The 25,870-nt window shown below is 40.1% G+C and overlaps 1 protein-coding gene and 24 non-coding genes across 26 annotated transcripts in view; all 25 read left to right on the forward strand.

The window, feature by feature from the left end:
* klhl36 (kelch-like family member 36) overlaps positions 1–25,870 on the forward strand; it is a 215,850-nt gene that overhangs the window by 102,810 nt on the left and 87,170 nt on the right. The window lies entirely within an intron of this gene.
* On the forward strand, positions 221–384 carry LOC133631716 (U1 spliceosomal RNA). The gene has a single exon (XR_009821618.1). It is a non-coding gene; the product is annotated as a U1 spliceosomal RNA (small nuclear RNA).
* LOC133631605 (U2 spliceosomal RNA) lies at positions 1,288–1,478 on the forward strand. Its single transcript, XR_009821513.1, has one exon. It is a non-coding gene; the product is annotated as a U2 spliceosomal RNA (small nuclear RNA).
* Positions 2,376–2,539, forward strand: LOC133631717 (U1 spliceosomal RNA). Its single transcript, XR_009821619.1, has one exon. It is a non-coding gene; the product is annotated as a U1 spliceosomal RNA (small nuclear RNA).
* On the forward strand, positions 3,443–3,633 carry LOC133631648 (U2 spliceosomal RNA). Its single transcript, XR_009821555.1, has one exon. It is a non-coding gene; the product is annotated as a U2 spliceosomal RNA (small nuclear RNA).
* Positions 4,531–4,694, forward strand: LOC133631687 (U1 spliceosomal RNA). The gene has a single exon (XR_009821590.1). It is a non-coding gene; the product is annotated as a U1 spliceosomal RNA (small nuclear RNA).
* On the forward strand, positions 5,598–5,788 carry LOC133631606 (U2 spliceosomal RNA). Its single transcript, XR_009821514.1, has one exon. It is a non-coding gene; the product is annotated as a U2 spliceosomal RNA (small nuclear RNA).
* On the forward strand, positions 6,686–6,849 carry LOC133631688 (U1 spliceosomal RNA). Its single transcript, XR_009821591.1, has one exon. It is a non-coding gene; the product is annotated as a U1 spliceosomal RNA (small nuclear RNA).
* On the forward strand, positions 7,753–7,943 carry LOC133631609 (U2 spliceosomal RNA). Its single transcript, XR_009821516.1, has one exon. It is a non-coding gene; the product is annotated as a U2 spliceosomal RNA (small nuclear RNA).
* On the forward strand, positions 8,841–9,004 carry LOC133631583 (U1 spliceosomal RNA). Its single transcript, XR_009821495.1, has one exon. It is a non-coding gene; the product is annotated as a U1 spliceosomal RNA (small nuclear RNA).
* LOC133631610 (U2 spliceosomal RNA) lies at positions 9,908–10,098 on the forward strand. The gene has a single exon (XR_009821517.1). It is a non-coding gene; the product is annotated as a U2 spliceosomal RNA (small nuclear RNA).
* LOC133631689 (U1 spliceosomal RNA) lies at positions 10,996–11,159 on the forward strand. Its single transcript, XR_009821592.1, has one exon. It is a non-coding gene; the product is annotated as a U1 spliceosomal RNA (small nuclear RNA).
* Positions 12,063–12,253, forward strand: LOC133631660 (U2 spliceosomal RNA). The gene has a single exon (XR_009821566.1). It is a non-coding gene; the product is annotated as a U2 spliceosomal RNA (small nuclear RNA).
* On the forward strand, positions 13,150–13,313 carry LOC133631690 (U1 spliceosomal RNA). Its single transcript, XR_009821593.1, has one exon. It is a non-coding gene; the product is annotated as a U1 spliceosomal RNA (small nuclear RNA).
* Positions 14,217–14,407, forward strand: LOC133631656 (U2 spliceosomal RNA). Its single transcript, XR_009821563.1, has one exon. It is a non-coding gene; the product is annotated as a U2 spliceosomal RNA (small nuclear RNA).
* Positions 15,302–15,465, forward strand: LOC133631691 (U1 spliceosomal RNA). Its single transcript, XR_009821594.1, has one exon. It is a non-coding gene; the product is annotated as a U1 spliceosomal RNA (small nuclear RNA).
* Positions 16,369–16,559, forward strand: LOC133631619 (U2 spliceosomal RNA). Its single transcript, XR_009821526.1, has one exon. It is a non-coding gene; the product is annotated as a U2 spliceosomal RNA (small nuclear RNA).
* Positions 17,454–17,617, forward strand: LOC133631692 (U1 spliceosomal RNA). The gene has a single exon (XR_009821595.1). It is a non-coding gene; the product is annotated as a U1 spliceosomal RNA (small nuclear RNA).
* Positions 18,521–18,711, forward strand: LOC133631633 (U2 spliceosomal RNA). The gene has a single exon (XR_009821540.1). It is a non-coding gene; the product is annotated as a U2 spliceosomal RNA (small nuclear RNA).
* Positions 19,609–19,772, forward strand: LOC133631693 (U1 spliceosomal RNA). The gene has a single exon (XR_009821596.1). It is a non-coding gene; the product is annotated as a U1 spliceosomal RNA (small nuclear RNA).
* Positions 20,676–20,866, forward strand: LOC133631611 (U2 spliceosomal RNA). The gene has a single exon (XR_009821518.1). It is a non-coding gene; the product is annotated as a U2 spliceosomal RNA (small nuclear RNA).
* LOC133631694 (U1 spliceosomal RNA) lies at positions 21,764–21,927 on the forward strand. Its single transcript, XR_009821597.1, has one exon. It is a non-coding gene; the product is annotated as a U1 spliceosomal RNA (small nuclear RNA).
* Positions 22,831–23,021, forward strand: LOC133631634 (U2 spliceosomal RNA). The gene has a single exon (XR_009821541.1). It is a non-coding gene; the product is annotated as a U2 spliceosomal RNA (small nuclear RNA).
* Positions 23,919–24,082, forward strand: LOC133631587 (U1 spliceosomal RNA). Its single transcript, XR_009821499.1, has one exon. It is a non-coding gene; the product is annotated as a U1 spliceosomal RNA (small nuclear RNA).
* On the forward strand, positions 24,986–25,176 carry LOC133631635 (U2 spliceosomal RNA). The gene has a single exon (XR_009821542.1). It is a non-coding gene; the product is annotated as a U2 spliceosomal RNA (small nuclear RNA).

A 25,870-nucleotide genomic window follows, 5' to 3' on the forward strand; every position in this document is an offset into this window, starting at 1 on the left:
CTAGGCGTATTAGTGTAGATTGCATGATGGGAACAAATAGTTGTGTTCAAGTGTAATATAAATAGTGATAATATTGTAATGATCCAACAATGTTGTGTAGTAGACTCTTGTACATGTGCAGGCTTTTGAGTGTGTGTGTTTGCTAGTGTGCACGCGATGAGCCCATCACTTAACATGGTGTGTGTGTGAATGACTTGTGTGTGTGAGCCATGTACAACTCATACTTACCTGGCAGGGGAGTTACCATGATCAAGAAGGTGGTTCACCTAGGGTGAGGCTCTGCCATTGCACTCCGGCTGTGCTGACCCTTATGAATTCCCCAAATGTGGGAATCTCGACTGCAAAATTTGTGGTAGTGGGGGACTGCGTTCGCGCTCTCCCCTGATCATCTGTTTAATGATAATACACACTAAATGTATCATGTCCTCAGATTAATTACATGTTCTGTTATTGAAATGAACACATGTCAATGTTGCCACCATCTAGTGTTGAGTAGCACATATTACAATGTTAAAGATTGTCACTGACTTTGAATTGCAAACAAAACAACAATTCAACCTGACTGATCATGCAGCGAGTGTACGGAAAGCTGGTGTTGTACTGCCACCTACTGGTAACAACTTTGCACCTATGCTGCTATGCTTTCAACAACACAACCTGTGTTGTTTTATCAGTACAGGTACTGAGAAATTACTATAAAGAATTTCTAAGCATTTTACATGGGTAATTGTTATAAATTGTATTACGTGTTAGTTACAAGTAATGCTTAAGTTTTATGTGTTGCCTTCATGTCCGGTTTTAAGTGATGTAGTTACCACTCCACGTCACTTGGTGGCTGAAGCGTTTGTCTCAATGGCACAAGAAATAAGCTGGAAGTAGTTTGGTCATGAGGCGGGCTCGACAATTATATTGGTCAAATGTTGATCAAAGCTACTTTACCTTTTGCTAAAATATTCTACCAACCACCAACATTTATGTATTTTATATTGAAGACTATGCATTGTTTGTTTGGTTGAATGAGACTGGGGCGATGCGAATGTTTGAAAAATGTATTTCGCCGCTTACTATTGGACTGACGTGTACCACGTGACCATGACAAGCAGGAGTGATCAAACACTTCCGTTCATTAAAAGTATTTGCAGCCTTCAAAATAATGCAGTCATTCAAAAAGTGCATGGTTGTTGTTTGGTGTGTTGATATGTGACGTTGTGGTTAATAAATGTGTGTAACCGTCACTTTAGGTTGTTGTGTCCGGAATGACATGCTCCCTTCTGACGACTTAGTGGCATCGCTTCTCGGCCTTTTGGCTAAGATCAAGTGTAGTATCTGTTCTTATCAGTTTAATATCTGATACGTCCCCTATCCGGGGACCATATATTAAATTGATTTTTGGATCAGGGAGATGGAATAGGGGCTTGCTCTGTCCACTCCACGCATCGATCTGGTATTGCAGTACCTCCAGAAACGGTGCACCCCCTCTCTTGTCAAAATCAATTAAAATGTCACTATTAATATCTGAAATACAGTTGATAGTACAACAAGTCACTGAGTTCTACAGCATTAATGTGTGGACAGTGTTAGGCTGAGATAATATGGTTATAGTTGCGTACATGTTCATTGTGCACAACACAATTACCACCCGGAATGATGTGGGTACTTGCAGGTAAACTCGTCCCTTTCTTTACATGTAGTTTTAAACATGCAAACTTTAAACGGATGAAACCGGACTTTGTTTGTTGTAGACGAACAGAAAACTGAACACATATGGTGTGGAAGAGTTGCAAACAGTTGCATGTCTTTGGGTCTGTTACTACCGGTTTTGCACATCGAAAGACTGACATGTTTGCCCATTCTTCTTCGCAAAGCATTTCCAACTAAGTCAAATTAGACGGAAGGTGTTTGTGAACAGCATTTTTCAGATATTGCCCAATATTTTGTATTGGAATTAGTTGTTTTTTTCAAGCTAATTTAAATGTGATTTGTTATGTTTCATTATAAAGTTGTTCAAGTTTGATGTCAGTAAAAATCTTAAACGGTGTAGTGTGTGCTACCCACCACTAGATGGTGACAGTATAACATGTGTTACTGTCCCAAACAAAGAAACAGGAAGTGGCTGTAAAGGGAAGCAGGGACACCCAGACCCTTCCAGTACAGGCTAGGCGTATTAGTGTAGATTGCATGATGGGAACAAATAGTTGTGTTCAAGTGTAATATAAATAGTGATAATATTGTAATGATCCAACAATGTTGTGTAGTAGACTCTTGTACATGTGCAGGCTTTTGAGTGTGTGTGTTTGCTAGTGTGCACGCGATGAGCCCATCACTTAACATGGTGTGTGTGTGAATGACTTGTGTGTGTGAGCCATGTACAACTCATACTTACCTGGCAGGGGAGTTACCATGATCAAGAAGGTGGTTCACCTAGGGTGAGGCTCTGCCATTGCACTCCGGCTGTGCTGACCCTTATGAATTCCCCAAATGTGGGAATCTCGACTGCAAAATTTGTGGTAGTGGGGGACTGCGTTCGCGCTCTCCCCTGATCATCTGTTTAATGATAATACACACTAAATGTATCATGTCCTCAGATTAATTACATGTTCTGTTATTGAAATGAACACATGTCAATGTTGCCACCATCTAGTGTTGAGTAGCACATATTACAATGTTAAAGATTGTCACTGACTTTGAATTGCAAACAAAACAACAATTCAACCTGACTGATCATGCAGCGAGTGTACGGAAAGCTGGTGTTGTACTGCCACCTACTGGTAACAACTTTGCACCTATGCTGCTATGCTTTCAACAACACAACCTGTGTTGTTTTATCAGTACAGGTACTGAGAAATTACTATAAAGAATTTCTAAGCATTTTACATGGGTAATTGTTATAAATTGTATTACGTGTTAGTTACAAGTAATGCTTAAGTTTTATGTGTTGCCTTCATGTCCGGTTTTAAGTGATGTAGTTACCACTCCACGTCACTTGGTGGCGGAAGCGTTTGTCTCAATGGCACAAGAAATAAGCCGGAAGTAGTTTGGTCATGAGGCGGGCTCGACAATTATATTGGTCAAATGTTGATCAAAGCTACTTTACCTTTTGCTAAAATATTCTACCAACCACCAACATTTATGTATTTTATATTGAAGACTATGCATTGTTTGTTTGGTTGAATGAGACTGGGGCGATGCGAATGTTTGAAAAATGTATTTCGCCGCTTACTATTGGACTGACGTGTACCACGTGACCATGACAAGCAGGAGTGATCAAACACTTCCGTTCATTAAAAGTATTTGCAGCCTTCAAAATAATGCAGTCATTCAAAAAGTGCATGGTTGTTGTTTGGTGTGTTGATGTGTGACGTTGTGGTTAATAAATGTGTGTAACCGTCACTTTAGGTTGTTGTGTCCGGAATGACATGCTCCCTTCTGACGACTTAGTGGCATCGCTTCTCGGCCTTTTGGCTAAGATCAAGTGTAGTATCTGTTCTTATCAGTTTAATATCTGATACGTCCCCTATCCGGGGGCCATATATTAAATTGATTTTTGGATCAGGGAGATGGAATAGGGGCTTGCTCTGTCCACTCCACGCATCGATCTGGTATTGCAGTACCTCCAGAAACGGTGCACCTCCTCTCTTGTCAAAATCAATTAAAATGTCACTATTAATATCTGAAATACAGTTGATAGTACAACAAGTCACTGAGTTCTACAGCATTAATGTGTGGACAGTGTTAGGCTGAGATAATATGGTTATAGTTGCGTACATGTTCATTGTGCACAACACAATTACCACCCGGAATGATGTGGGTACTTGCAGGTAAAGTCGTCCCTTTCTTTACATGTAGTTTTAAACATGCAAACTTTAAACGGATGAAACCGGACTTTGTTTGTTGTAGACGAACAGAAAACTGAACACATATGGTGTGGAAGAGTTGCAAACAGTTGCATGTCTTTGGGTCTGTTACTACCGGTTTTGCACATCGAAAGACTGACATGTTTGCCCATTCTTCTTCGCAAAGCATTTCCAACTAAGTCAAATTAGACGGAAGGTGTTTGTGAACAGCATTTTTCAGATATTGCCCAATATTTTGTATTGGAATTAGTTGTTTTTTTCAAGCTAATTTAAATGTGATTTGTTATGTTTCATTATAAAGTTGTTCAAGTTTGATGTCAGTAAAAATCTTAAACGGTGTAGTGTGTGCTACCCACCACTAGATGGTGACAGTATAACATGTGTTACTGTCCCAAACAAAGAAACAGGAAGTGGCTGTAAAGGGAAGCAGGGACACCCAGACCCTTCCAGTACAGGCTAGGCGTATTAGTGTAGATTGCATGATGGGAACAAATAGTTGTGTTCAAGTGTAATATAAATAGTGATAATATTGTAATGATCAAACAATGTTGTGTAGTAGACTCTTGTACATGTGCAGGCTTTTGAGTGTGTGTGTTTGCTAGTGTGCACGCGATGAGCCCATCACTTAACATGGTGTGTGTGTGAATGACTTGTGTGTGTGAGCCATGTACAACTCATACTTACCTGGCAGGGGAGTTACCATGATCAAGAAGGTGGTTCACCTAGGGTGAGGCTCTGCCATTGCACTCCGGCTGTGCTGACCCTTACGAATTCCCCAAATGTGGGAATCTCGACTGCAAAATTTGTGGTAGTGGGGGACTGCGTTCGCGCTCTCCCCTGATCATCTGTTTAATGATAATACACACTAAATGTATCATGTCCTCAGATTAATTACATGTTCTGTTATTGAAATGAACACATGTCAATGTTGCCACCATCTAGTGTTGAGTAGCACATATTACAATGTTAAAGATTGTCACTGACTTTGAATTGCAAACAAAACAACAATTCAACCTGACTGATCATGCAGCGAGTGTACGGAAAGCTGGTGTTGTACTGCCACCTACTGGTAACAACTTTGCACCTATGCTGCTATGCTTTCAACAACACAACCTGTGTTGTTTTATCAGTACAGGTACTGAGAAATTACTATAAAGAATTTCTAAGCATTTTACATGGGTAATTGTTATAAATTGTATTACGTGTTAGTTACAAGTAATGCTTAAGTTTTATGTGTTGCCTTCATGTCCGGTTTTAAGTGATGTAGTTACCACTCCACGTCACTTGGTGGCGGAAGCGTTTGTCTCAATGGCACAAGAAATAAGCCGGAAGTAGTTGGGTCATGAGGCGGGCTCGACAATTATATTGGTCAAATGTTGATCAAAGCTACTTTACCTTTTGCTAAAATATTCTACCAACCACCAACATTTATGTATTTTATATTGAAGACTATGCATTGTTTGTTTGGTTGAATGAGACTGGGGCGATGCGAATGTTTGAAAAATGTATTTCGCCGCTTACTATTGGACTGACGTGTACCACGTGACCATGACAAGCAGGAGTGATCAAACACTTCCGTTCATTAAAAGTATTTGCAGCCTTCAAAATAATGCAGTCATTCAAAAAGTGCATGGTTGTTGTTTGGTGTGTTGATATGTGACGTTGTGGTTAATAAATGTGTGTAACCGTCACTTTAGGTTGTTGTGTCCGGAATGACATGCTCCCTTCTGACGACTTAGTGGCATCGCTTCTCGGCCTTTTGGCTAAGATCAAGTGTAGTATCTGTTCTTATCAGTTTAATATCTGATACGTCCCCTATCCGGGGACCATATATTAAATTGATTTTTGGATCAGGGAGATGGAATAGGGGCTTGCTCTGTCCACTCCACGCATCGATCTGGTATTGCAGTACCTCCAGAAACGGTGCACCCCCTCTCTTGTCAAAATCAATTAAAATGTCACTATTAATATCTGAAATACAGTTGATAGTACAACAAGTCACTGAGTTCTACAGCATTAATGTGTGGACAGTGTTAGGCTGAGATAATATGGTTATAGTTGCGTACATGTTCATTGTGCACAACACAATTACCACCCGGAATGATGTGGGTACTTGCAGGTAAACTCGTCCCTTTCTTTACATGTAGTTTTAAACATGCAAACTTTAAACGGATGAAACCGGACTTTGTTTGTTGAAGACGAACAGAAAACTGAACACATATGGTGTGGAAGAGTTGCAAACAGTTGCATGTCTTTGGGTCTGTTACTACCGGTTTTGCACATCGAAAGACTGACATGTTTGCCCATTCTTCTTCGCAAAGCATTTCCAACTAAGTCAAATTAGACGGAAGGTGTTTGTGAACAGCATTTTTCAGATATTGCCCAATATTTTGTATTGGAATTAGTTGTTTTTTTCAAGCTAATTTAAATGTGATTTGTTATGTTTCATTATAAAGTTGTTCAAGTTTGATGTCAGTAAAAATCTTAAACGGTGTAGTGTGTGCTACCCACCACTAGATGGTGACAGTATAACATGTGTTACTGTCCCAAACAAAGAAACAGGAAGTGGCTGTAAAGGGAAGCAGGGACACCCAGACCCTTCCAGTACAGGCTAGGCGTATTAGTGTAGATTGCATGATGGGAACAAATAGTTGTGTTCAAGTGTAATATAAATAGTGATAATATTGTAATGATCAAACAATGTTGTGTAGTAGACTCTTGTACATGTGCAGGCTTTTGAGTGTGTGTGTTTGCTAGTGTGCACGCGATGAGCCCATCACTTAACATGGTGTGTGTGTGAATGACTTGTGTGTGTGAGCCATGTACAACTCATACTTACCTGGCAGGGGAGTTACCATGATCAAGAAGGTGGTTCACCTAGGGTGAGGCTCTGCCATTGCACTCCGGCTGTGCTGACCCTTACGAATTCCCCAAATGTGGGAATCTCGACTGCAAAATTTGTGGTAGTGGGGGACTGCGTTCGCGCTCTCCCCTGATCATCTGTTTAATGATAATACACACTAAATGTATCATGTCCTCAGATTAATTACATGTTCTGTTATTGAAATGAACACATGTCAATGTTGCCACCATCTAGTGTTGAGTAGCACATATTACAATGTTAAAGATTGTCACTGACTTTGAATTGCAAACAAAACAACAATTCAACCTGACTGATCATGCAGCGAGTGTACGGAAAGCTGGTGTTGTACTGCCACCTACTGGTAACAACTTTGCACCTATGCTGCTATGCTTTCAACAACACAACCTGTGTTGTTTTATCAGTACAGGTACTGAGAAATTACTATAAAGAATTTCTAAGCATTTTACATGGGTAATTGTTATAAATTGTATTACGTGTTAGTTACAAGTAATGCTTAAGTTTTATGTGTTGCCTTCATGTCCGGTTTTAAGTGATGTAGTTACCACTCCACGTCACTTGGTGGCGGAAGCGTTTGTCTCAATGGCACAAGAAATAAGCCGGAAGTAGTTTGGTCATGAGGCGGGCTCGACAATTATATTGGTCAAATGTTGATCAAAGCTACTTTACCTTTTGCTAAAATATTCTACCAACCACCAACATTTATGTATTTTATATTGAAGACTATGCATTGTTTGTTTGGTTGAATGAGACTGGGGCGATGCGAATGTTTGAAAAATGTATTTCGCCGCTTACTATTGGACTGACGTGTACCACGTGACCATGACAAGCAGGAGTGATCAAACACTTCCGTTCATTAAAAGTATTTGCAGCCTTCAAAATAATGCAGTCATTCAAAAAGTGCATGGTTGTTGTTTGGTGTGTTGATATGTGACGTTGTGGTTAATAAATGTGTGTAACCGTCACTTTAGGTTGTTGTGTCCGGAATGACATGCTCCCTTCTGACGACTTAGTGGCATCGCTTCTCGGCCTTTTGGCTAAGATCAAGTGTAGTATCTGTTCTTATCAGTTTAATATCTGATACGTCCCCTATCCGGGGACCATATATTAAATTGATTTTTGGATCAGGGAGATGGAATAGGGGCTTGCTCTGTCCACTCCACGCATCGATCTGGTATTGCAGTACCTCCAGAAACGGTGCACCCCCTCTCTTGTCAAAATCAATTAACATGTCACTATTAATATCTGAAATACAGTTGATAGTACAACAAGTCACTGAGTTCTACAGCATTAATGTGTGGACAGTGTTAGGCTGAGATAATATGGTTATAGTTGCGTACATGTTCATTGTGCACAACACAATTACCACCCGGAATGATGTGGGTACTTGCAGGTAAAGTCGTCCCTTTCTTTACATGTAGTTTTAAACATGCAAACTTTAAACGGATGAAACCGGACTTTGTTTGTTGTAGACGAACAGAAAACTGAACACATATGGTGTGGAAGAGTTGCAAACAGTTGCATGTCTTTGGGTCTGTTACTACCGGTTTTGCACATCGAAAGACTGACATGTTTGCCCATTCTTCTTCGCAAAGCATTTCCAACTAAGTCAAATTAGACGGAAGGTGTTTGTGAACAGCATTTTTCAGATATTGCCCAATATTTTGTATTGGAATTAGTTGTTTTTTTCAAGCTAATTTAAATGTGATTTGTTATGTTTCATTATAAAGTTGTTCAAGTTTGATGTCAGTGAAAATCTTAAACGGTGTAGTGTGTGCTACCCACCACTAGATGGTGACAGTATAACATGTGTTACTGTCCCAAACCAAGAAACAGGATGTGGCTGTAAAGGGAGGCAGGGACACCCAGACCCTTCCAGTACAGGCTAGGCGTAGTAGTGTAGATTGCATGATGGGAACAAATAGTTGTGTTCAAGTGTAGTATAAATAGTGATAATATTGTAATGATCAAACAATGTTGTGTAGTAGACTCTTGTACATGTGCAGGCTTTTGAGTGTGTGTGTTTGCTAGTGTGCACGCGATGAGCCCATCACTTAACATGGTGTGTGTGTGAATGACTTGTGTGTGTGAGCCATGTACAACTCATACTTACCTGGCAGGGGAGTTACCATGATCAAGAAGGTGGTTCACCTAGGGTGAGGCTCTGCCATTGCACTCCGGCTGTGCTGACCCTTACGAATTCCCCAAATGTGGGAATCTCGACTGCAAAATTTGTGGTAGTGGGGTACTGCGTTCGCGCTCTCTCCTGATCATCTGTTTAATGATAATACACACTAAATGTATCATGTCCTCAGATTAATTACATGTTCTGTTATTGAAATGAACACATGTCAATGTTGCCACCATCTAGTGTTGAGTAGCACATATTACAATGTTAAAGATTGTCACTGACTTTGAATTGCAAACAAAACAACAATTCAACCTGACTGATCATGCAGCGAGTGTACGGAAAGCTGGTGTTGTACTGCCACCTACTGGTAACAACTTTGCACCTATGCTGCTATGCTTTCAACAACACAACCTGTGTTGTTTTATCAGTACAGGTACTGAGAAATTACTATAAAGAATTTCTAAGCATTTTACATGGGTAATTGTTATAAATTGTATTACGTGTTAGTTACAAGTAATGCTTAAGTTTTATGTGTTGCCTTCATGTCCGGTTTTAAGTGATGTAGTTACCACTCCACGTCACTTGGTGGTGGAAGCGTTTGTCTCAATGGCACAAGAAATAAGCCGGAAGTAGTTTGGTCATGAGGCGGGCTCGACAATTATATTGGTCAAATGTTGATCAAAGCTACTTTACCTTTTGCTAAAATATTCTACCAACCACCAACATTTATGTATTTTATATTGAAGACTATGCATTGTTTGTTTGGTTGAATGAGACTGGGGCGATGCGAATGTTTGAAAAATGTATTTCGCCGCTTACTATTGGACTGACGTGTACCACGTGACCATGACAAGCAGGAGTGATCAAACACTTCCGTTCATTAAAAGTATTTGCAGCCTTCAAAATAATGCAGTCATTCAAAAAGTGCATGGTTGTTGTTTGGTGTGTTGATATGTGACGTTGTGGTTAATAAATGTGTGTAACCGTCACTTTAGGTTGTTGTGTCCGGAATGACATGCTCCCTTCTGACGACTTAGTGGCATCGCTTCTCGGCCTTTTGGCTAAGATCAAGTGTAGTATCTGTTCTTATCAGTTTAATATCTGATACGTCCCCTATCCGGGGACCATATATTAAATTGATTTTTGGATCAGGGAGATGGAATAGGGGCTTGCTCTGTCCACTCCACGCATCGATCTGGTATTGCAGTACCTCCAGAAACGGTGCACCCCCTCTCTTGTCAAAATCAATTAAAATGTCACTATTAATATCTGAAATACAGTTGATAGTACAACAAGTCACTGAGTTCTACAGCATTAATGTGTGGACAGTGTTAGGCTGAGATAATATGGTTATAGTTGCGTACATGTTCATTGTGCACAACACAATTACCACCCGGAATGATGTGGGTACTTGCAGGTAAAGTCGTCCCTTTCTTTACATGTAGTTTTAAACATGCAAACTTTAAACGGATGAAACCGGACTTTGTTTGTTGTAGACGAACAGAAAACTGAACACATATGGTGTGGAAGAGTTGCAAACAGTTGCATGTCTTTGGGTCTGTTACTACCGGTTTTGCACATCGAAAGACTGACATGTTTGCCCATTCTTCTTCGCAAAGCATTTCCAACTAAGTCAAATTAGACGGAAGGTGTTTGTGAACAGCATTTTTCAGATATTGCCCAATATTTTGTATTGGAATTAGTTGTTTTTTTCAAGCTAATTTAAATGTGATTTGTTATGTTTCATTATAAAGTTGTTCAAGTTTGATGTCAGTAAAAATCTTAAACGGTGTAGTGTGTGCTACCCACCACTAGATGGTGACAGTATAACATGTGTTACTGTCCCAAACAAAGAAACAGGAAGTGGCTGTAAAGGGAAGCAGGGACACCCAGACCCTTCCAGTACAGGCTAGGCGTATTAGTGTAGATTGCATGATGGGAACAAATAGTTGTGTTCAAGTGTAATATAAATAGTGATAATATTGTAATGATCCAACAATGTTGTGTAGTAGACTCTTGTACATGTGCAGGCTTTTGAGTGTGTGTGTTTGCTAGTGTGCACGCGATGAGCCCATCACTTAACATGGTGTGTGTGTGAATGACTTGTGTGTGTGAGCCATGTACAACTCATACTTACCTGGCAGGGGAGTTACCATGATCAAGAAGGTGGTTCACCTAGGGTGAGGCTCTGCCATTGCACTCCGGCTGTGCTGACCCTTACGAATTCCCCAAATGTGGGAATCTCGACTGCAAAATTTGTGGTAGTGGGGGACTGCGTTCGCGCTCTCCCCTGATCATCTGTTTAATGATAATACACACTAAATGTATCATGTCATCAGATTAATTACATGTTCTGTTATTGAAATGAACACATGTCAATGTTGCCACCATCTAGTGTTGAGTAGCACATATTACAATGTTAAAGATTGTCACTGACTTTGAATTGCAAACAAAACAACAATTCAACCTGACTGATCATGCAGCGAGTGTACGGAAAGCTGGTGTTGTACTGCCACCTACTGGTAACAACTTTGCACCTATGCTGCTATGCTTTCAACAACACAACCTGTGTTGTTTTATCAGTACAGGTACTGAGAAATTACTATAAAGAATTTCTAAGCATTTTACATGGGTAATTGTTATAAATTGTATTACGTGTTAGTTACAAGTAATGCTTAAGTTTTATGTGTTGCCTTCATGTCCGGTTTTAAGTGATGTAGTTACCACTCCACGTCACTTGGTGGCTGAAGCGTTTGTCTCAATGGCACAAGAAATAAGCTGGAAGTAGTTTGGTCATGAGGCGGGCTCGACAATTATATTGGTCAAATGTTGATCAAAGCTACTTTACCTTTTGCTAAAATATTCTACCAACCACCAACATTTATGTATTTTATATTGAAGACTATGCATTGTTTGTTTGGTTGAATGAGACTGGGGCGATGCGAATGTTTGAAAAATGTATTTCGCCGCTTACTATTGGACTGACGTGTACCACGTGACCATGACAAGCAGGAGTGATCAAACACTTCCGTTCATTAAAAGTATTTGCAGCCTTCAAAATAATGCAGTCATTCAAAAAGCTTATGGTTGTTGTTTGGTGTGTTGATATGTGACGTTGTGGTTAATAAATGTGTGTAACCGTCACTTTAGGTTGTTGTGTCCGGAATGACATGCTCCCTTCTGACGACTTAGTGGCATCGCTTCTCGGCCTTTTGGCTAAGATCAAGTGTAGTATCTGTTCTTATCAGTTTAATATCTGATACGTCCCCTATCCGGGGACCAAAAATTAAATTGATTTTTGGATCAGGGAGATGGAATAAGGGCTTGCTCTGTCCACTCCACGCATCGATCTGGTATTGCAGTACCTCCAGAAACTGTGCACCTCCTCTCTTGTCAAAATCAATTAAAATGTCACTATTAATATCTGAAATACAGTTGATAGTACAACAAGTCACTGGGTTCTACAGCATTAATGTGTGGACAGTGTTAGGCTGAGATAATATGGTTATAGTTGCGTACATGTTCATTGTGCACAACACAATTACCACCCGGAATGATGTGGGTACTTGCAGGTAAAGTCGTCCCTTTCTTTACATGTAGTTTTAAACATGCAAACTTTAAACGGATGAAACCGGACTTTGTTTGTTGTAGACGAACAGAAAACTGAACACATATGGTGTGGAAGAGTTGCAAACAGTTGCATGTCTTTGGGTCTGTTACTACCGGTTTTGCACATCGAAAGACTGACATGTTTGCCCATTCTTCTTCGCAAAGCATTTCCAACTAAGTCAAATTAGACGGAAGGTGTTTGTGAACAGCATTTTTCAGATATTGCCCAATATTTTGTATTGGAATTAGTTGTTTTTTTCAAGCTAATTTAAATGTGATTTGTTATGTTTCATTATAAAGTTGTTCAAGTTTGATGTCAGTAAAAATCTTAAACGGTGTAGTGTGTGCTACCCACCACTAGATGGTGACAGTATAACTGTGTTACTGTCCCAAACAAAGAAACAGGAAGTGGCTGTAAAGGGAAGCAGGGACACCCAGACCCTTCCAGTACAGGCTAGGCGTATTAGTGTAGATTGCATGATGGGAACAAATAGTTGTGTTCAAGTGTAATATAAATAGTGATAATATTGTAATGATCAAACAATGTTGTGTAGTAGACTCTTGTACATGTGCAGGCTGTTGAGTGTGTGTGTTTGCTAGTGTGCACGCGATGAGCCCATCACTTAACATGGTGTGTGTGTGAATGACTTGTGTGTGTGAGCCATGTACAACTCATACTTACCTGGCAGGGGAGTTACCATGATCAAGAAGGTGGTTCACCTAGGGTGAGGCTCTGCCATTGCACTCCGGCTGTGCTGACCCTTACGAATTCCCCAAATGTGGGAATCTCGACTGCAAAATTTGTGGTAGTGGGGGACTGCGTTCGCGCTCTCCCCTGATCATCTGTTTAATGATAATACACACTAAATGTATCATGTCCTCAGATTAATTACATGTTCTGTTATTGAAATGAACACATGTCAATGTTGCCACCATCTAGTGTTGAGTAGCACATATTACAATGTTAAAGATTGTCACTGACTTTGAATTGCAAACAAAACAACAATTCAACCTGACTGATCATGCAGCGAGTGTACGGAAAGCTGGTGTTGTACTGCCACCTACTGGTAACAACTTTGCACCTATGCTGCTATGCTTTCAACAACACAACCTGTGTTGTTTTATCAGTACAGGTACTGAGAAATTACTATAAAGAATTTCTAAGCATTTTACATGGGTAATTGTTATAAATTGTATTACGTGTTAGTTACAAGTAATGCTTAAGTTTTATGTGTTGCCTTCATGTCCGGTTTTAAGTGATGTAGTTACCACTCCACGTCACTTGGTGGCGGAAGCGTTTGTCTCAATGGCACAAGAAATAAGCCGGAAGTAGTTTGGTCATGAGGCGGGCTCGACAATTATATTGGTCAAATGTTGATCAAAGCTACTTTACCTTTTGCTAAAATATTCTACCAACCACCAACATTTATGTATTTTATATTGAAGACTATGCATTGTTTGTTTGGTTGAATGAGACTGGGGCGATGCGAATGTTTGAAAAATGTATTTCGCCGCTTACTATTGGACTGACGTGTACCACGTGACCATGACAAGCAGGAGTGATCAAACACTTCCGTTCATTAAAAGTATTTGCAGCCTTCAAAATAATGCAGTCATTCAAAAAGTGCATGGTTGTTGTTTGGTGTGTTGATATGTGACGTTGTGGTTAATAAATGTGTGTAACCGTCACTTTAGGTTGTTGTGTCCGGAATGACATGCTCCCTTCTGACGACTTAGTGGCATCGCTTCTCGGCCTTTTGGCTAAGATCAAGTGTAGTATCTGTTCTTATCAGTTTAATATCTGATACGTCCCCTATCCGGGGACCATATATTAAATTGATTTTTGGATCAGGGAGATGGAATAGGGGCTTGCTCTGTCCACTCCACGCATCAATCTGGTATTGCAGTACCTCCAGAAACGGTGCACCCCTCTTGTCAAAATCAATTAAAATGTCACTATTAATATCTGAAATACAGTTGATAGTACAACAAGTCACTGAGTTCTACAGCATTAATGTGTGGACAGTGTTAGGCTGAGATAATATGGTTATAGTTGCGTACATGTTCATTGTGCACAACACAATTACCACCCGGAATGATGTGGGTACTTGCAGGTAAACTCGTCCCTTTCTTTACATGTAGTTTTAAACATGCAAACTTTAAACGGATGAAACCGGACTTTGTTTGTTGTAGACGAACAGAAAACTGAACACATATGGTGTGGAAGAGTTGCAAACAGTTGCATGTCTTTGGGTCTGTTACTACCGGTTTTGCACATCGAAAGACTGACATGTTTGCCCATTCTTCTTCGCAAAGCATTTCCAACTAAGTCAAATTAGACGGAAGGTGTTTGTGAACAGCATTTTTCAGATATTGCCCAATATTTTGTATTGGAATTAGTTGTTTTTTTCAAGCTAATTTAAATGTGATTTGTTATGTTTCATTATAAAGTTGTTCAAGTTTGATGTCAGTGAAAATCTTAAACGGTGTAGTGTGTGCTACCCACCACTAGATGGTGACAGTATAACATGTGTTACTGTCCCAAACCAAGAAACAGGAAGTGGCTGTAAAGGGAGGCAGGGACACCCAGACCCTTCCAGTACAGGCTAGGCGTAGTAGTGTAGATTGCATGATGGGAACAAATAGTTGTGTTCAAGTGTAATATAAATAGTGATAATATTGTAATGATCAAACAATGTTGTGTAGTAGACTCTTGTACATGTGCAGGCTTTTGAGTGTGTGTGTTTGCTAGTGTGCACGCGATGAGCCCATCACTTAACATGGTGTGTGTGTGAATGACTTGTGTGTGTGAGCCATGTACAACTCATACTTACCTGGCAGGGGAGTTACCATGATCAAGAAGGTGGTTCACCTAGGGTGAGGCTCTGCCATTGCACTCCGGCTGTGCTGACCCTTACGAATTCCCCAAATGTGGGAATCTCGACTGCAAAATTTGTGGTAGTGGGGGACTGCGTTCGCGCTCTCCCCTGATCATCTGTTTAATGATAATACACACTAAATGTATCATGTCCTCAGATTAATTACATGTTCTGTTATTGAAATGAACACATGTCAATGTTGCCACCATCTAGTGTTGAGTAGCACATATTACAATGTTAAAGATTGTCACTGACTTTGAATTGCAAACAAAACAACAATTCAACCTGACTGATCATGCAGCGAGTGTACGGAAAGCTGGTGTTGTACTGCCACCTACTGGTAACAACTTTGCACCTATGCTGCTATGCTTTCAACAACACAACCTGTGTTGTTTTATCAGTACAGGTACTGAGAAATTACTATAAAGAATTTCTAAGCATTTTACATGGGTAATTGTTATAAATTGTATTACGTGTTAGTTACAAGTAATGCTTAAGTTTTATGTGTTGCCTTCATGTCCGGTTTTAAGTGATGTAGTTACCACTCCACGTCACTTGGTGGCGGAAGCGTTTGTCTCAATGGCACAAGAAATAAGCCGGAAGTAGTTTGGTCATGAGGCGGGCTCGACAATTATATTGGTCAAATGTTGATCAAAGCTACTTTACCTTTTGCTAAAATATTCTACCAACCACCAACATTTATGTATTTTATATTGAAGACTATGCATTGTTTGTTTGGTTGAATGAGACTGGGGCGATGCGAATGTTTGAAAAATGTATTTCGCCGCTTACTATTGGACTGACGTGTACCACGTGACCATGACAAGCAGGAGTGATCAAACACTTCCGTTCATTAAAAGTATTTGCAGCCTTCAAAATAATGCAGTCATTCAAAAAGTGCATGGTTGTTGTTTGGTGTGTTGATATGTGACGTTGTGGTTAATAAATGTGTGTAACCGTCACTTTAGGTTATTGTGTCCGGAATGACATGCTCCCTTCTGACGACTTAGTGGCATCGCTTCTCGGCCTTTTGGCTAAGATCAAGTGTAGTATCTGTTCTTATCAGTTTAATATCTGATACGTCCCCTATCCGGGGACCATATATTAAATTGATTTTTGGATCAGGGAGATGGAATAGGGGCTTGCTCTGTCCACTCCACGCATCGATCTGGTATTGCAGTACCTCCAGAAACGGTGCACCCCTCTTGTCAAAATCAATTAAAATGTCACTATTAATATCTGAAATACAGTTGATAGTACAACAAGTCACTGAGTTCTACAGCATTAATGTGTGGACAGTGTTAGGCTGAGATAATATGGTTATAGTTGCGTACATGTTCATTGTGCACAACACAATTACCACCCGGAATGATGTGGGTACTTGCAGGTAAACTCGTCCCTTTCTTTACATGTAGTTTTAAACATGCAAACTTTAAACGGATGAAACCGGACTTTGTTTGTTGTAGACGAACAGAAAACTGAACACATATGGTGTGGAAGAGTTGCAAACAGTTGCATGTCTTTGGGTCTGTTACTACCGGTTTTGCACATCGAAAGACTGACATGTTTGCCCATTCTTCTTCGCAAAGCATTTCCAACTAAGTCAAATTAGACGGAAGGTGTTTGTGAACAGCATTTTTCAGATATTGCCCAATATTTTGTATTGGAATTAGTTGTTTTTTTCAAGCTAATTTAAATGTGATTTGTTATGTTTCATTATAAAGTTGTTCAAGTTTGATGTCAGTGAAAATCTTAAACGGTGTAGTGTGTGCTACCCACCACTAGATGGTGACAGTATAACATGTGTTACTGTCCCAAACCAAGAAACAGGAAGTGGCTGTAAAGGGAGGCAGGGACACCCAGACCCTTCCAGTACAGGCTAGGCGTAGTAGTGTAGATTGCATGATGGGAACAAATAGTTGTGTTCAAGTGTAATATAAATAGTGATAATATTGTAATGATCAAACAATGTTGTGTAGTAGACTCTTGTACATGTGCAGGCTTTTGAGTGTGTGTGTTTGCTAGTGTGCACGCGATGAGCCCATCACTTAACATGGTGTGTGTGTGAATGACTTGTGTGTGTGAGCCATGTACAACTCATACTTACCTGGCAGGGGAGTTACCATGATCAAGAAGGTGGTTCACCTAGGGTGAGGCTCTGCCATTGCACTCCGGCTGTGCTGACCCTTACGAATTCCCCAAATGTGGGAATCTCGACTGCAAAATTTGTGGTAGTGGGGGACTGCGTTCGCGCTCTCCCCTGATCATCTGTTTAATGATAATACACACTAAATGTATCATGTCCTCAGATTAATTACATGTTCTGTTATTGAAATGAACACATGTCAATGTTGCCACCATCTAGTGTTGAGTAGCACATATTACAATGTTAAAGATTGTCACTGACTTTGAATTGCAAACAAAACAACAATTCAACCTGACTGATCATGCAGCGAGTGTACGGAAAGCTGGTGTTGTACTGCCACCTACTGGTAACAACTTTGCACCTATGCTGCTATGCTTTCAACAACACAACCTGTGTTGTTTTATCAGTACAGGTACTGAGAAATTACTATAAAGAATTTCTAAGCATTTTACATGGGTAATTGTTATAAATTGTATTACGTGTTAGTTACAAGTAATGCTTAAGTTTTATGTGTTGCCTTCATGTCCGGTTTTAAGTGATGTAGTTACCACTCCACGTCACTTGGTGGCGGAAGCGTTTGTCTCAATGGCACAAGAAATAAGCCGGAAGTAGTTTGGTCATGAGGCGGGCTCGACAATTATATTGGTCAAATGTTGATCAAAGCTACTTTACCTTTTGCTAAAATATTCTACCAACCACCAACATTTATGTATTTTATATTGAAGACTATGCATTGTTTGTTTGGTTGAATGAGACTGGGGCGATGCGAATGTTTGAAAAATGTATTTCGCCGCTTACTATTGGACTGACGTGTACCACGTGACCATGACAAGCAGGAGTGATCAAACACTTCCGTTCATTAAAAGTATTTGCAGCCTTCAAAATAATGCAGTCATTCAAAAAGTGCATGGTTGTTGTTTGGTGTGTTGATATGTGACGTTGTGGTTAATAAATGTGTGTAACCGTCACTTTAGGTTATTGTGTCCGGAATGACATGCTCCCTTCTGACGACTTAGTGGCATCGCTTCTCGGCCTTTTGGCTAAGATCAAGTGTAGTATCTGTTCTTATCAGTTTAATATCTGATACGTCCCCTATCCGGGGACCATATATTAAATTGATTTTTGGATCAGGGAGATGGAATAGGGGCTTGCTCTGTCCACTCCACGCATCGATCTGGTATTGCAGTACCTCCAGAAACGGTGCACCTCCTCTCTTGTCAAAATCAATTAAAATGTCACTATTAATATCTGAAATACAGTTGATAGTACAACAAGTCACTGAGTTCTACAGCATTAATGTGTGGACAGTGTTAGGCTGAGATAATATGGTTATAGTTGCGTACATGTTCATTGTGCACAACACAATTACCACCCGGAATGATGTGGGTACTTGCAGGTAAAGTCGTCCCTTTCTTTACATGTAGTTTTAAACATGCAAACTTTAAACGGATGAAACCGGACTTTGTTTGTTGTAGACGAACAGAAAACTGAACACATATGGTGTGGAAGAGTTGCAAACAGTTGCATGTCTTTGGGTCTGTTACTACCGGTTTTGCACATCGAAAGACTGACATGTTTGCCCATTCTTCTTCGCAAAGCATTTCCAACTAAGTCAAATTAGACGGAAGGTGTTTGTGAACAGCATTTTTCAGATATTGCCCAATATTTTGTATTGGAATTAGTTGTTTTTTTCAAGCTAATTTAAATGTGATTTGTTATGTTTCATTATAAAGTTGTTCAAGTTTGATGTCAGTGAAAATCTTAAACGGTGTAGTGTGTGCTACCCACCACTAGATGGTGACAGTATAACATGTGTTACTGTCCCAAACCAAGAAACAGGAAGTGGCTGTAAAGGGAGGCAGGGACACCCAGACCCTTCCAGTACAGGCTAGGCGTAGTAGTGTAGATTGCATGATGGGAACAAATAGTTGTGTTCAAGTGTAATATAAATAGTGATAATATTGTAATGATCCAACAATGTTGTGTAGTAGACTCTTGTACATGTGCAGGCTTTTGAGTGTGTGTGTTTGCTAGTGTGCACGCGATGAGCCCATCACTTAACATGGTGTGTGTGTGAATGACCTGTGTGTGTGAGCCATGTACAACTCATACTTACCTGGCAGGGGAGTTACCATGATCAAGAAGGTGGTTCACCTAGGGTGAGGCTCTGCCATTGCACTCCGGCTGTGCTGACCCTTACGAATTCCCCAAATGTGGGAATCTCGACTGCAAAATTTGTGGTAGTGGGGGACTGCGTTCGCGCTCTCCCCTGATCATCTGTTTAATGATAATACACACTAAATGTATCATGTCCTCAGATTAATTACATGTTCTGTTATTGAAATGAACACATGTCAATGTTGCCACCATCTAGTGTTGAGTAGCACATATTACAATGTTAAAGATTGTCACTGACTTTGAATTGCAAACAAAACAACAATTCAACCTGACTGATCATGCAGCGAGTGTACGGAAAGCTGGTGTTGTACTGCCACCTACTGGTAACAACTTTGCACCTATGCTGCTATGCTTTCAACAACACAACCTGTGTTGTTTTATCAGTACAGGTACTGAGAAATTACTATAAAGAATTTCTAAGCATTTTACATGGGTAATTGTTATAAATTGTATTACGTGTTAGTTACAAGTAATGCTTAAGTTTTATGTGTTGCCTTCATGTCCGGTTTTAAGTGATGTAGTTACCACTCCACGTCACTTGGTGGCTGAAGCGTTTGTCTCAATGGCACAAGAAATAAGCCGGAAGTAGTTTGGTCATGAGGCGGGCTCGACAATTATATTGGTCAAATGTTGATCAAAGCTACTTTACCTTTTGCTAAAATATTCTACCAACCACCAACATTTATGTATTTTATATTGAAGACTATGCATTGTTTGTTTGGTTGAATGAGACTGGGGCGATGCGAATGTTTGAAAAATGTATTTCGCCGCTTACTATTGGACTGACGTGTACCACGTGACCATGACAAGCAGGAGTGATCAAACACTTCCGTTCATTAAAAGTATTTGCAGCCTTCAAAATAATGCAGTCATTCAAAAAGCTTATGGTTGTTGTTTGGTGTGTTGATATGTGACGTTGTGGTTAATAAATGTGTGTAACCGTCACTTTAGGTTGTTGTGTCCGGAATGACATGCTCCCTTCTGACGACTTAGTGGCATCGCTTCTCGGCCTTTTGGCTAAGATCAAGTGTAGTATCTGTTCTTATCAGTTTAATATCTGATACGTCCCCTATCCGGGGACCATATATTAAATTGATTTTTGGATCAGGGAGATGGAATAGGGGCTTGCTCTGTCCACTCCACGCATCGATCTGGTATTGCAGTACCTCCAGAAACGGTGCACCCCCTCTCTTGTCAAAATCAATTAAAATGTCACTATTAATATCTGAAATACAGTTGATAGTACAACAAGTCACTGAGTTCTACAGCATTAATGTGTGGACAGTGTTAGGCTGAGATAATATGGTTATAGTTGCGTACATGTTCATTGTGCACAACACAATTACCACCCGGAATGATGTGGGTACTTGCAGGTAAAGTCGTCCCTTTCTTTACATGTAGTTTTAAACATGCAAACTTTAAACGGATGAAACCGGACTTTGTTTGTTGTAGACGAACAGAAAACTGAACACATATGGTGTGGAAGAGTTGCAAACAGTTGCATGTCTTTGGGTCTGTTACTACCGGTTTTGCACATCGAAAGACTGACATGTTTGCCCATTCTTCTTCGCAAAGCATTTCCAACTAAGTCAAATTAGACGGAAGGTGTTTGTGAACAGCATTTTTCAGATATTGCCCAATATTTTGTATTGGAATTAGTTGTTTTTTTCAAGCTAATTTAAATGTGATTTGTTATGTTTCATTATAAAGTTGTTCAAGTTTGATGTCAGTAAAAATCTTAAACGGTGTAGTGTGTGCTACCCACCACTAGATGGTGACAGTATAACATGTGTTACTGTCCCAAACAAAGAAACAGGAAGTGGCTGTAAAGGGAAGCAGGGACACCCAGACCCTTCCAGTACAGGCTAGGCGTATTAGTGTAGATTGCATGATGGGAACAAATAGTTGTGTTCAAGTGTAATATAAATAGTGATAATATTGTAATGATCCAACAATGTTGTGTAGTAGACTCTTGTACATGTGCAGGCTTTTGAGTGTGTGTGTTTGCTAGTGTGCACGCGATGAGCCCATCACTTAACATGGTGTGTGTGTGAATGACTTGTGTGTGTGAGCCATGTACAACTCATACTTACCTGGCAGGGGAGTTACCATGATCAAGAAGGTGGTTCACCTAGGGTGAGGCTCTGCCATTGCACTCCGGCTGTGCTGACCCTTACGAATTCCCCAAATGTGGGAATCTCGACTGCAAAATTTGTGGTAGTGGGGGACTGCGTTCGCGCTCTCCCCTGATCATCTGTTTAATGATAATACACACTAAATGTATCATGTCCTCAGATTAAGTACATGTTCTGTTATTGAAATGAACACATGTCAATGTTGCCACCATCTAGTGTTGAGTAGCACATATTACAATGTTAAAGATTGTCACTGACTTTGAATTGCAAACAAAACAACAATTCAACCTGACTGATCATGCAGCGAGTGTACGGAAAGCTGGTGTTGTACTGCCACCTACTGGTAACAACTTTGCACCTATGCTGCTATGCTTTCAACAACACAACCTGTGTTGTTTTATCAGTACAGGTACTGAGAAATTACTATAAAGAATTTCTAAGCATTTTACATGGGTAATTGTTATAAATTGTATTACGTGTTAGTTACAAGTAATGCTTAAGTTTTATGTGTTGCCTTCATGTCCGGTTTTAAGTGATGTAGTTACCACTCCACGTCACTTGGTGGCGGAAGCGTTTGTCTCAATGGCACAAGAAATAAGCCGGAAGTAGTTTGGTCATGAGGCGGGCTCGACAATTATATTGGTCAAATGTTGATCAAAGCTACTTTACCTTTTGCTAAAATATTCTACCAACCACCAACATTTATGTATTTTATATTGAAGACTATGCATTGTTTGTTTGGTTGAATGAGACTGGGGCGATGCGAATGTTTGAAAAATGTATTTCGCCGCTTACTATTGGACTGACGTGTACCACGTGACCATGACAAGCAGGAGTGATCAAACACTTCCGTTCATTAAAAGTATTTGCAGCCTTCAAAATAATGCAGTCATTCAAAAAGTGCATGGTTGTTGTTTGGTGTGTTGATATGTGACGTTGTGGTTAATAAATGTGTGTAACCGTCACTTTAGGTTGTTGTGTCCGGAATGACATGCTCCCTTCTGACGACTTAGTGGCATCGCTTCTCGGCCTTTTGGCTAAGATCAAGTGTAGTATCTGTTCTTATCAGTTTAATATCTGATACGTCCCCTATCCGGGGACCATATATTAAATTGATTTTTGGATCAGGGAGATGGAATAGGGGCTTGCTCTGTCCACTCCACGCATCGATCTGGTATTGCAGTACCTCCAGAAACGGTGCACCTCCTCTCTTGTCAAAATCAATTAAAATGTCACTATTAATATCTGAAATACAGTTGATAGTACAACAAGTCACTGAGTTCTACAGCATTAATGTGTGGACAGTGTTAGGCTGAGATAATATGGTTATAGTTGCGTACATGTTCATTGTGCACAACACAATTACCACCCGGAATGATGTGGGTACTTGCAGGTAAACTCGTCCCTTTCTTTACATGTAGTTTTAAACATGCAAACTTTAAACGGATGAAACCGGACTTTGTTTGTTGTAGACGAACAGAAAACTGAACACATATGGTGTGGAAGAGTTGCAAACAGTTGCATGTCTTTGGGTCTGTTACTACCGGTTTTGCACATCGAAAGACTGACATGTTTGCCCATTCTTCTTCGCAAAGCATTTCCAACTAAGTCAAATTAGACGGAAGGTGTTTGTGAACAGCATTTTTCAGATATTGCCCAATATTTTGTATTGGAATTAGTTGTTTTTTTCAAGCTAATTTAAATGTGATTTGTTATGTTTCATTATAAAGTTGTTCAAGTTTGATGTCAGTAAAAATCTTAAACGGTGTAGTGTGTGCTACCCACCACTAGATGGTGACAGTATAACATGTGTTACTGTCCCAAACAAAGAAACAGGAAGTGGCTGTAAAGGGAAGCAGGGACACCCAGACCCTTCCAGTACAGGCTAGGCGTATTAGTGTAGATTGCATGATGGGAACAAATAGTTGTGTTCAAGTGTAATATAAATAGTGATAATATTGTAATGATCCAACAATGTTGTGTAGTAGACTCTTGTACATGTGCAGGCTTTTGAGTGTGTGTGTTTGCTAGTGTGCACGCGATGAGCCCATCACTTAACATGGTGTGTGTGTGAATGACTTGTGTGTGTGAGCCATGTACAACTCATACTTACCTGGCAGGGGAGTTACCATGATCAAGAAGGTGGTTCACCTAGGTTGAGGCTCTGCCATTGCTCTCCGGCTGTGCTGACCCTTACGAATTCCCCAAATGTGGGAATCTCGACTGCAAAATTTGTGGTAGTGGGGGACTGCGTTCGCGCTCTCCCCTGATCATCTGTTTAATGATAATACACACTAAATGTATCATGTCCTCAGATTAATTACATGTTCTGTTATTGAAATGAACACATGTCAATGTTGCCACCATCTAGTGTTGAGTAGCACATATTACAATGTTAAAGATTGTCACTGACTTTGAATTGCAAACAAAACAACAATTCAACCTGACTGATCATGCAGCGAGTGTACGGAAAGCTGGTGTTGTACTGCCACCTACTGGTAACAACTTTGCACCTATGCTGCTATGCTTTCAACAACACAACCTGTGTTGTTTTATCAGTACAGGTACTGAGAAATTACTATAAAGAATTTCTAAGCATTTTACATGGGTAATTGTTATAAATTGTATTACGTGTTAGTTACAAGTAATGCTTAAGTTTTATGTGTTGCCTTCATGTCCGGTTTTAAGTGATGTAGTTACCACTCCACGTCACTTGGTGGCTGAAGCGTTTGTCTCAATGGCACAAGAAATAAGCTGGAAGTAGTTTGGTCATGAGGCGGGCTCGACAATTATATTGGTCAAATGTTGATCAAAGCTACTTTACCTTTTGCTAAAATATTCTACCAACCACCAACATTTATGTATTTTATATTGAAGACTATGCATTGTTTGTTTGGTTGAATGAGACTGGGGCGATGCGAATGTTTGAAAAATGTATTTCGCCGCTTACTATTGGACTGACGTGTACCACGTGACCATGACAAGCAGGAGTGATCAAACACTTCCGTTCATTAAAAGTATTTGCAGCCTTCAAAATAATGCAGTCATTCAAAAAGCTTATGGTTGTTGTTTGGTGTGTTGATATGTGACGTTGTGGTTAATAAATGTGTGTAACCGTCACTTTAGGTTGTTGTGTCCGGAATGACATGCTCCCTTCTGACGACTTAGTGGCATCGCTTCTCGGCCTTTTGGCTAAGATCAAGTGTAGTATCTGTTCTTATCAGTTTAATATCTGATACGTCCCCTATCCGGGGACCATATATTAAATTGATTTTTGGATCAGGGAGATGGAATAGGGGCTTGCTCTGTCCACTCCACGCATCGATCTGGTATTGCAGTACCTCCAGAAACGGTGCACCTCCTCTCTTGTCAAAATCAATTAAAATGTCACTATTAATATCTGAAATACAGTTGATAGTACAACAAGTCACTGAGTTCTACAGCATTAATGTGTGGACAGTGTTAGGCTGAGATAATATGGTTATAGTTGCGTACATGTTCATTGTGCACAACACAATTACCACCCGGAATGATGTGGGTACTTGCAGGTAAAGTCGTCCCTTTCTTTACATGTAGTTTTAAACATGCAAACTTTAAACGGATGAAACCGGACTTTGTTTGTTGTAGACGAACAGAAAACTGAACACATATGGTGTGGAAGAGTTGCAAACAGTTGCATGTCTTTGGGTCTGTTACTACCGGTTTTGCACATCGAAAGACTGACATGTTTGCCCATTCTTCTTCGCAAAGCATTTCCAACTAAGTCAAATTAGACGGAAGGTGTTTGTGAACAGCATTTTTCAGATATTGCCCAATATTTTGTATTGGAATTAGTTGTTTTTTTCAAGCTAATTTAAATGTGATTTGTTATGTTTCATTATAAAGTTGTTCAAGTTTGATGTCAGTGAAAATCTTAAACGGTGTAGTGTGTGCTACCCACCACTAGATGGTGACAGTATAACATGTGTTACTGTCCCAAACCAAGAAACAGGAAGTGGCTGTAAAGGGAGGCAGGGACACCCAGACCCTTCCAGTACAGGCTAGGCGTAGTAGTGTA

Source organism: Entelurus aequoreus, linkage group LG16, assembly GCF_033978785.1.
Source record: "Entelurus aequoreus isolate RoL-2023_Sb linkage group LG16, RoL_Eaeq_v1.1, whole genome shotgun sequence".
Classification (NCBI taxonomy): Eukaryota; Metazoa; Chordata; class Actinopteri; order Syngnathiformes; family Syngnathidae; genus Entelurus; species Entelurus aequoreus.